This window comes from Sturnira hondurensis, unplaced genomic scaffold (assembly GCF_014824575.4).
Source record: "Sturnira hondurensis isolate 20B ecotype Veracruz unplaced genomic scaffold, ASM1482457v3 Scaffold0008908, whole genome shotgun sequence".
Lineage (NCBI taxonomy): Eukaryota > Metazoa > Chordata > Mammalia > Chiroptera > Phyllostomidae > Sturnira > Sturnira hondurensis.
In genome coordinates this window covers 2,965,276-2,975,592 of record NW_028081539.1, presented here as the reverse complement: position 1 = coordinate 2,975,592, position 10,317 = coordinate 2,965,276, and the positions used below count along the sequence as shown (strand labels likewise).

General features: G+C 39.2%; 1 pseudogene; it reads right to left on the bottom strand.

The window, feature by feature from the left end:
* Window positions 1-402: 402 nt before the first annotated feature.
* LOC118993808 (coxsackievirus and adenovirus receptor homolog) lies at window positions 403-6,095 on the bottom strand (annotated as a pseudogene).
* Window positions 6,096-10,317: the final 4,222 nt, after the last annotated feature.

The window sequence follows — 10,317 nt, the reverse complement described above, 5'->3', positions numbered from 1 at the left end:
TAAATTAATTGAGAAAAGCATCCTAAAAATAATGGTAGAAAGGATAAAGTACTACTTTCAGATGATTCAAGTATCAGTTTGGTGGGCATGTCAGTTCACCAGTTGCTTCCCCTATGATTTCATATCCAAAGTGCTACATCTTACTGTGTATTGATATTTACAAATGTATAAAATCAACCTGTTAAAGGAAATCTTTTTCAGATGGCAAATTTGTTTTTAGTAACTTGAATGCCTTTACTATTTTGATATAGCCAAACAAAAGTTTTGGAAGTACATTTCTGACAGTTTCTGATTCATTTCCTTTTGATCTATTGAGGCGGGTAGCAAAATTTAGAACACAACAGGTTTTCATGTTTCCAAAGAAGAGAGTCAAGAAGCACAGAGACAGAAGGTACAGAGTCGCTATACCACAGACCTGTCCTTGCTCTGTGCTGAAATCTTCACAGGCACCACCTCCATCCTCCTGAGATTGGGGCAGCTGCTTTAGCCAGTTGGGGAGTTGGACTCTGAGGAGTGTTCAAATCTTCGCTTGGTACTTGGTTGTACAGAGTCTTTCCTTCTCACAGTGAAATGCATGGTTGTTTTATTTCACTGACAAATGTTTATTGTATCTATTTAAGGCATATAATGTAATGTTGTGATATATGTATACATTGTGAAATAATTCTCCCAATTAAGCTGATTAACCTATCCATTACCTCGCCAGTTTACCCTATTTTTTCTCCACCTTAAAATCATTTTTAGGAGTTCCAATCAAGATGGAGGCGTAGGTAGAAACACTTTGCTTCCTCACGCAACCAAAAGAAGGACAACAACCAATTTAAAAACAATAAACCAGAACTGCCAGAATAGCAAACTGCATGGAACTCCAACAACCAATGAGTAAAAGAAACATTCATCCAGACAGGTAGAAGGGGGTGAGAAGGGCAGCTCAGTGAGCCAGCAGAGAAGACCTGTGCTGAGGTGCAGACTGTGGGTGAGAAGGGGCTGGCTCACTGGGAAGCTAGAGTCAAAATCTCTAGTGGTAAAATACTGTGGGGCTTGTCAAGGTGGGAGAAACTCCATCACAGAGGAGAGTTTGTTGGAAAGTGGGGCTAGAGCAGATTGAGCAAGCAGCCTTCTTCCCTCTCTGACCCCCTCCCCAACAAACAGTGCCACAATGCAGCCAAGAGGGTTGGCCCGCCCTGACAAATACCTGGGGCTCTGCTCCTTACAACTTAACAACAGGGGCACTGAGACAAAGAAATATGGCCCAGATGAAAAAACAAATTGAAACTCCAGGAAAAGAGCTAAGCCACAAGGAGATAAACAACCTATTTGATACAGAGTTGAAAACACTGATAATCAGGGTGCTCACAGAATTGATTGACCTCAGTCGCAAAGTGAAGGAAGAAATGAAGGCTACACAAAGTGAAATAAAGCAAAATATACAGGAAACTAACAGTGAAGGGAAGGAAACCAGGACTCAAATCAACAATTTGGAAGAAAGGAAGAAATAAATATCCAAATGGAAGAGAATAAAGAAGCAAGAATTGAAAAAGATGATGATACTCAGGAACCTCTAGGACAACTTTGAACATTTGCACATCTGAATCTTAGGATTGCCAGAAGGAGAAGAGGAAGAGCAAGGAATGGAAAATTTATTTGAATGAATAATGAAGGAGAACTTCCCCAATCTAGTGAAAGAAATAGACTTCCAGGAAGTTCAGGAAGCCCAGAGAGTACCAAAGAAGTTGGATCTAAGGAGGAACATACCATAGCACATCATAATTAAGGTACTCAAGGTTAAAGATAGAGAGGGAATCTTAAAAGCAGCAAGAAGAAAGGAAAGAGTTACCTACAAAGGAGTTCCCATAATACTATCATCTGATTTCTCAAAAAGAAATCTTGCAGGGCAGGCCTGCCAACCAGAGGATCGTGGTTCGATTCCCAGTCAGGGCACATGCCTGGGTTGCAGGCCAGTTCCCTGCAGGCCAACTCCCAGCAGGGGATGCATGAAAGGCAACCATATATTGATGTTTCTCTCCCTCTCCTTCTCCTCTAAAGATAAATAAATAAATAAAATCTTAAAAAAAAAAGAAATCTTGCAGGCACAAAGGGGCTGGAAAGAAATATTTGAAGTCATGAAAGGCAAGGACCTCTGTCAGAGATTACTCTATCCAACAAAGTTATAATTTAGAATGGAAGGGCAGATAAAGTGCTTCCCAAATAAGGTCAAGTAAAAGGAATTCATCATAACCAAGTCCTTATTATATGAAATGTTAAAGGGACTTATCTAAGAAATAGAAGATCAAAAACTATGAACAATAAAATGGCAACAAACTCATATCTATCAACAACTGACCCCCCCAAAAAGACAAGAACAATAGCTAAGCAAACTCCTAGAAGAGCAACAGAACCACATAAATGAAGATCACACGGAGGGTTATCAATGGGGGAATGGAAGGGGAGAATGGGTATGAAAAGGTACAGGAAATAAGAAACATAATTAGTAGGCATAAAATAGACGGTGGTAGGTTAAAAGTAGTAGAGGAAATGGAGAATCCAAAGAACTTACATGTATGACCCATGGACATGAACTAAGGTGGGGGGATGCTGGAGGATGGAAGGATGCAGGGCTGAGTGTGCATAAAAGGGAGAAAAAATTGGGACAACTGTAAGAGCACAATCAATAAAATATACTTTAGAAATAATATTTTTATTTTTTAATTATAGTTGACATATATTATCATATTAGTTTCAGGTGTATACCAAATGATTAGGTATTACATAACTGATTAACTAATCATCCCAACAAATCTCATATCCATCTAACACCATTTGTAGTTATTAGAATATTATTGACCACATTCCCTATGCTGTACTTTATATCCTCATGACTATTCTGTAACAACCAATTCGTACTTAATCCCTTTATCTGTTCCACTAATCCTCCCACCCCTGCCCCCATGTGGCAACCCCCAAAACATTCTCTGTATCTATGATTCTGTTTCTGTTCTTCTTAATCATTTATTTTCTTTTTTAGATTCAGTTGTTGATAAATATGTATTTATTGCCATATTGTTGTTTATATTTTGATTTTTTTCTTCTTTTTCTTAAAGAAGACCCTTTAACCTTCTTAGTGATGCTGGTGGTGATGAATTCCTTTAGCCTTTTCTAGTCTGGGAAACTGTTTCTTTCTCTTTCGTTTCTAAATGACAATCTTCCTGGGGAGTCTTGGTTATAGATCCTTGTTTTTCATCACTTTGAATATTTTTTGCCAATCCCTTCTGGCCTGCAAAGTTTCTGTTGGGAAATCAGCTGACAGTCTTATGGGAGCTCCCTTATAGGTAACTAACTGCTTTGTTTCTTGCTGTCTTTAAGACTCTCTTTTTGTCTTTAACCTTTGCCATTTTAATTATGATGTGTTTTGGTGTGGGCTTCTTTTGGTTAATCTCATTTAGGGCTTTCTGCACCTCCTGGGCTTTTATGTTTATATTCTTCACCAAGTTAAGGAAGTTTTCTGTCATTATTTTTTCAAATAAGTTTTCAATTTCTTGCCATCTCTGTTCTTCTACTGGTACCCTCATGTTGCAAATTTTGGTATACTTGAAGAGGCTCCTTACACTATGCTCATTGTTTGGATTCTTTTTTTTCTTGCTCTTCCATTTGAGTGATTTTTTCTTCTTTATATTCCAAATTGCTGATTTGATTCTCAGCTTCATCTGCTCTACTGTTGATCACCTGTACATTATTCTTTATTTAAGTTCATTTAAAAATCCCTTCATTTCTGACTGGTCTTTTTTTATGCTGGGAAGTTCTCACTAAGTTCGTTAAACATCCTTATAACAAGTGTTTGAATTCTGCATTGAGTAGATTGCTTGTCTCCATTTTGTTAGTTCTTTTTCTACGGTTTTATTCTGTTCTTTCATTTGGGGCACATTTTTTGGTCTCTTCATTTTGGCAGCCTCCTTGTGTTTGTTTCTGTGTATTAGGTAGAGCTGCTATGTTTTCCAGACTTGGTAGAGTGTCCTAATGTAGTAGGTGTCCTGTAGTGTCCAGTGGCACAGCCTCTCCCTGCCCCTCTGCCAATCACTTAAGCTGGGCACTTGAGGTGAGCCCTCCTATGTGGGTTGTGTACACCCTCCTCTTCTAGTTGAGCCTTGAATGCTGTTGGCATGTTAATGGGAAGGATTTACCCTGAAGCTGATCAGTTGGCTGCTATCACCAACCACTGACCTCCAGCCACCATGTAAGATTACCTATGCAGGGGACCCCTTCACAGAGTTGGACTTACTTCAGTGGACTCTAGTGCCTGCTGAGTTTGTCCATTGTGTGTGTCACTTGTTGAGGTGATTGGGTGGTAATGTTTTAACATGGTTTGAAGCAGTCCACTGGGTTTGTAGGCTCTGAGGCCTCCCAGGAGGTGCAGGATAAGGTCAGCAGCTGCTTTTGCTCTGCCTGTGACATCTGGCATAAGTTTCAAAGCAATCTGCAGATGGCTGATTATTGTACTGGGCTTGAAGGTGCCCAGAAAAGGCCATGCTGCAAACCAAGACTGGCTGCTGCTAGTACTAGGCCTGAAGCCACTGAAAGGTACAGGGCATGCTAAGGCCAGATGCTACTTGTTTGAGAGATCTTAGGGAAATCTAAGGGTTTAGAGACAGGCCATTTGTATGGAAAAGCCACTGGAAACAGCTTGGATGGGCCCGAAAGTTGAGTAGGGTGGGACCTCAGGGAATCACCAGGTGGAGCAAATGGTATAAACCAGGTTGAAAGACACAGATATGGTGCCTGCCTGCTGGATCTGGGTGGAGAGGATGGCTCATCGAAGGAACAATGACCTCTGCCAGCACTTTTATCTGGGAGAAAGCTCCCCCCCAGCTCTTATCTTGATGTCAGATATTTTGGTTCCTCCCCATATGTTTCTGGTGCATTATAAGCTGCTGCCCCAGCTCTGGAGTTTAGAAGGAGTGAGTCCAAGTATGTCCATGCCATTTCATTTAAGAGAAACTACCTGGGACTCCAGAAGACCTCTGTCTCCCTCAGCTTCAATCCCTGCTGATTTCTATAACCAAAAGTTATGGGGACTTCTCTTCCTGCAGCTTAGATATTCCTCCTAATTTTTATCAACCACATGTGGTGTGGGACCAGCCCTTTCTGCGTCTCTGCCCTTCCTACCAGTCTTGCATAGTTTTTTCTTGAATTTCCTAGTTGTAGGACTTCCATGCAGCCAGATTTCATGCAGTTCTGAATGACGGTTGTTCTGTAGTTTAGTTGTAATTTTGATGTGGTTGTGGGAGAAGGTGAGTACCACTTACACTTACCTGCCATTTTGATAGGAAGTCTTGACATTGAATCTTGGAGTAGCCTTTCATTTTGGAAGGAGACATGTACCCCAGGAATGAACAATTACTACCATGTAGCTTCTGACAGTGGGCATCCATGTCTTCAGAGAAGATGCATCTTCCTTGATACCATGACGAACTCTCATTTTGTATATATTTTTTCCTCTGTGCTTTTTATGATAGCAAAAGATGATCAGACAGATGAGCACTAGTGCAAGCAAAGTTCCTGTAATAGCTTCTGAAGTTGTTTTACCTTCGTTTGAAGGAGAAACAACATCCAGGCATAGCAGGCATTGATCAGAGCCTGCTCTATTGCAGGCATTGATCAGAACCCACTCTATTGCTGACTGTAGAGCTATATGCCCCAGAGTACTCGGTAGTGGCATTTTTTACAGATATAACAGATGAAGTCATTTCAAGAATTCTCAGCTGACTCCTCTTATTTCCAACAGCAGGGACTTTTTCACTGTGTACTGATATGTGCCAATATCTGACAACTGTAAATTTGTTACATTTATTGTTGCATCACCAGATTTGAGATCACTACTTGTAAATTGCACTTGTCCTTTCAGATCCTGATAGTAGTCATCATAAATTTTGCCTCTAGAATATAAAATAATCATTTGATCTACCTTCTGATTATCAGCTGGTAATAGCAGCTATCTGATGGCCAGTGGTCCCTGGTCTTCCTGTAAATATCAGGATAAATTTGTATGGCAACTTGGCAGTTTCCCCTTTGGCCTTCTCACTCATCTGGTCGTGAGTGGTTCTACTCAAACTCCTGGTGACATCAGTGACTCTGCACAGGTGGAGGAAGCACAGCAGAAGTGCCGTGGTGGCAATCCAGCTGTGGGTGACAGCTGCAGGTGGGGTTCTTGCCCAGGGTCTGGGTCTTCCCACACCTCGTGGGCTACTGACTGGCTGCCAGATGAGGCACCTCAGCATGCTGTCGAATGAATTTTTAGTGAATAGATTTCCCATACTTCAATATTTTTGATTTTTCTATGAGTTCACTATAATATTAACTGGCTGAGTGAAAGGTAAAAGCTATGTGATATTTTTCTTTGTCATTTTATTTGACATTATAGTATTGAATAAAAGACATTTTTAGGTGTAAAGTACTTATGGCAAAAGAAAATATTGATGTATATCTATTTGTTAGCCTTGTTATTGACACAGAGGAAATATGTCAAAAATGTCAAATAAAAAATGATACAACATACACAAAAATACCATAGAATTAATTATTGAGTGATACATAGCTACTCACTCTAGGTTATTTGTCACCAGCCAAAATGAAGTATCTTTATCTTCCCATACTTTAATTTATCAAGAATCATGGTATTGCAAAGAGCTGACATAAATGAATTCCAGTTTTCATAGTTAATGGATAATATATATGATGGAGGGGTATGGTGGGATAGAAAAAGAGATACCAAAGAATAAGTCCATTTGCTTATTAGGGATTTCAAATTATGTTGGAGAAAGCACTTGCCTGTATGGAACCACTAGCGAATAAGTCAGGATGCTATATAACAGTGGCTTTCCAACTCTGATCAGTATCAGAATCACCAGTGGACTTGGTAGAAATACTCAGGCCCTACTCACTTCAATGAGCCTGTGGTCTTGGTTAGCTCTCCAGTGGAGATTCTCCTGCTCACCAGACTGTGAACCACTGATGTACAGGAGTAAATACTTGGTTGTTAACTGATACCAACAATGTAGTAAATATAGGTTGCTAATTGATATTCCAGAGGAGAGGCAAGCTAGGAAATTGGAGAAAGCTTCAAGTAGAAGATATGGCTTAGGGGGAGACCCAGTGACTGTGAAGGGGGAAAGGGAGTCAAGAAAGGCTTTTGTGAAAAGATGTCTTGCCCTGGCTGGTTTAGCTCAGTGGATTGAGCATGGGCCTGTGAAGCAAAGGGTCGCTGGTTCAGTTCCCAGTCAGGGCACATGCCTGGGTTGCAGGTCAAGTCCCTAGTAGGGGACACATGAGAGGCAACCACACATTGAATTTTCTCTTCCATTCTTTCTCCTTCCCTTCCCCTCTCTCTAAAAATAAATAAATACTTAAGAAAAAGAAAAGATGTCTTGATTTTACACTTGATGGGACTTTAGGGATGAGCTAGATGAAGAGAAGGAATGAAGTGAAACATGCCATTCAGGGAACAGCCTGGGTAAAGCTGTAAAAAATCAGGTTTATACTCATTGGAACATTTAAGGGGAAAGATCAAACTTTGGGTAAAGCTTCTTGATTTTTGCTTAATAATGCAAGGTAAATGAGGGTGAAGTTTGCCCTCATTTACACCATTGCCAGGTGTAAGTTTCTCTGGCAATGGCAAAGGGTAAAAAAAAAAATCAGCCCTGGCTGGCACGGCTTGGTTGCTTAGAGCACTGTCTCATACATTGAAATGGCCTGGGTTTGATTCCCTGTCAGGGCACGTCTCTAGGTTGTGGTTTTGAGCTCTGGTCAGGGTGCATACAGGAGGCATTCAACCAGTGTTTCTCTCTCACGTGGGTGTTTTTCTCTCTCTCTCTCTCTCCTCTCCTCTCTTTTTAAAATCAATAAGTATATCCTTGAGCAAGAATTTTAAAAAGTCACACCAGCACTATATTGAAACATATCCTCTAGCTGTTATTGATTCATATATGCAAATTCAAGTAAAAATTATTAAAAAATATAATTACTCTCTGACATTTTTTCAACACATGTTAAACAAACAGACAGCATTTCTCCTAGCTTAGTAAGCTTTGTTTTCAAGCAGCGCTGGCCTTGCTCTAACTCCTCTTGCCTTTTACTCAATTTTCCAGCTGGATTATTGCTGCTAAAAACCTGAAAAAATTGTATTATTTGTGAATTAGTCTAATTTAGGGAGTAATATGTACAACAGACTTTCAGGGACAACTTTTTCTTCCAACAAAGGTCCAATAGGTAGTTGAACACTTTGTCGTTTTTCTATGAAGCTGGATTTTTATGAAGGTTGCTGTTATTCAGTAAGTCATGCAAGCTTTGGGGGAGTTATGTAGTGCAAAGAGAAACTGTAATATAGGATATTCACTCAGAAAGGCACTTGCTGACTGATTTAGAAATTCTGAAGAATGTAAGCAAACATAGGTCATACATACTGTATCAGTCTAATGTAAAGCAAGGTAATTACTTTGTCTACCTGTGATGTTGTCAATACAGCCTATTTAGTGTTTAGTGTTTAAAAAAAGGGAAAAAGAAGACCTAGCCAATTCAATACAAACAATAAGTTAAAACAAATACTTGGACAGCTTTTTAAAATAAGCGATTGTGTTAAAATAATCGATTTGTTGCACTATGTAGACAAGTTTAGATATTTTTTAAGTTTATGTAATTAGAAAACAAGGTTAAAAGTGCTAGTTTTATGGCTTATTTTTATTACTCATCTATCCCCCACTGATTATGTTGACTGCTAGCTGAGTTTTCAGATACATATAAAAATATGATGAAACTTTAAATGCATACTTGCTTCTCCTGAGTCAATCATTTGTAGCTAAGCAGATTCAGATCTGCTATTCAGTGTTCCCGGGATCCAAACTTCCTTGTTTGGAATTTAGACATTTTATTACCTGATTGGACAAATAGGAGACTTTTCCTTTTTTCCTAGGTGCTAGGCTATGGTGGTCCCTTAGTGTCAAGCAGCCCCAATATTTAACCCAATGACTGGCACAATCTCAAAAAACTCTGAGCTTAGAAAAAGTTATATCTAAGCTAAAGAGAATTAGAATTTGGATGATACTTTCTGAAGACAGCAGTGAACCTTGGGTGGTATTTATTTTTACCCCCCTTTACAGTTAAGCAGGAAGTCAATCATGTCTTTAATAACAGCTGGAGAAATAGTTAAGGTATATGAAGGCAGTTGGAACAGAAGCCTTGTGTAGAGATACTTAGCATGTTGTGAGGATATGTCTAGTCATGCCTTAATTTCCTAAATGGGTTCTGTGCCAAATTTTTTTAAAAATCTGCTTTGTTGAGCCTGGCTGGTGTAGCTCAGTGGATTGAGCATGGGCCTGAGAACCAGACGATTGCGGTTTGATTCCCAGTCAGGGCACATGCCTGGGTTGCAGGCTAGTTCCCGGCAGGGGCCAGTTCCCAGCAGGGGATGCATGAGAAGCAACCATACATTGATGTTTCTCTTCCTCTCTCCTTCCCCTCTAAAGATAAATAAATAAAATATTTTAAAAAATCTGCTTTGTTGTTAAGAAGAGTATTTAAGATCTGGTCACTAGTGTCATGTTTATACCCTGCATTTCAATAAAACTTTCAAGTATGATGCAATGAAAGAAAGGGGAAAATTGGATGATGACACTGAGCAATGGTACAGGTGCCTGGGCTCTAAAATATAATTTAGGTAGATAAGCTTTAGCTTAAGAGACAAAGGAAAGCCTTCAGACGGACTCTTTCCCTTCGAGATTTCAATAAAACACTGAGGAAAAACACATTTTTTAATGTCAAAGATGTTTCTAGCTACAACTCAAAAAATTCAAATTAAGAAACACTTCAAACAAACTAGATATCTATAGGAAGGTATGTAAATGTCTATATACCCATTACTGAGACTACATAAAAATATATTTTTGGCCAAATTTGCCTACTTCTCATTCTTTCATAAACAAACGCTGTGTCTGTCTATCTATATCTATATTTATATTTGTATCTATAGTCTATATCATGTATATCTATCTATATATACATAGTTTCCACCCATTCCACCCCCTCTCTTCCCAGAGTTAGTGTCTATCCTGAATTTGATGTCTAGCATTCCTATCCATATTATTTTATATTTATTATTCATGATTCTTAAAATAATATGTGCTTTACTTTGCATGTTTTTAAAACTTGACATGAACATGGGGGTGGGCAGGGCAGGGGGAGGAAAAAGGGGGTAAAATGGAGACAACTGTAATTGAACAACAATAAAAAAAAAGCTCCTGAAAACAAAAACTAAGAAAAATTCTCATGAAC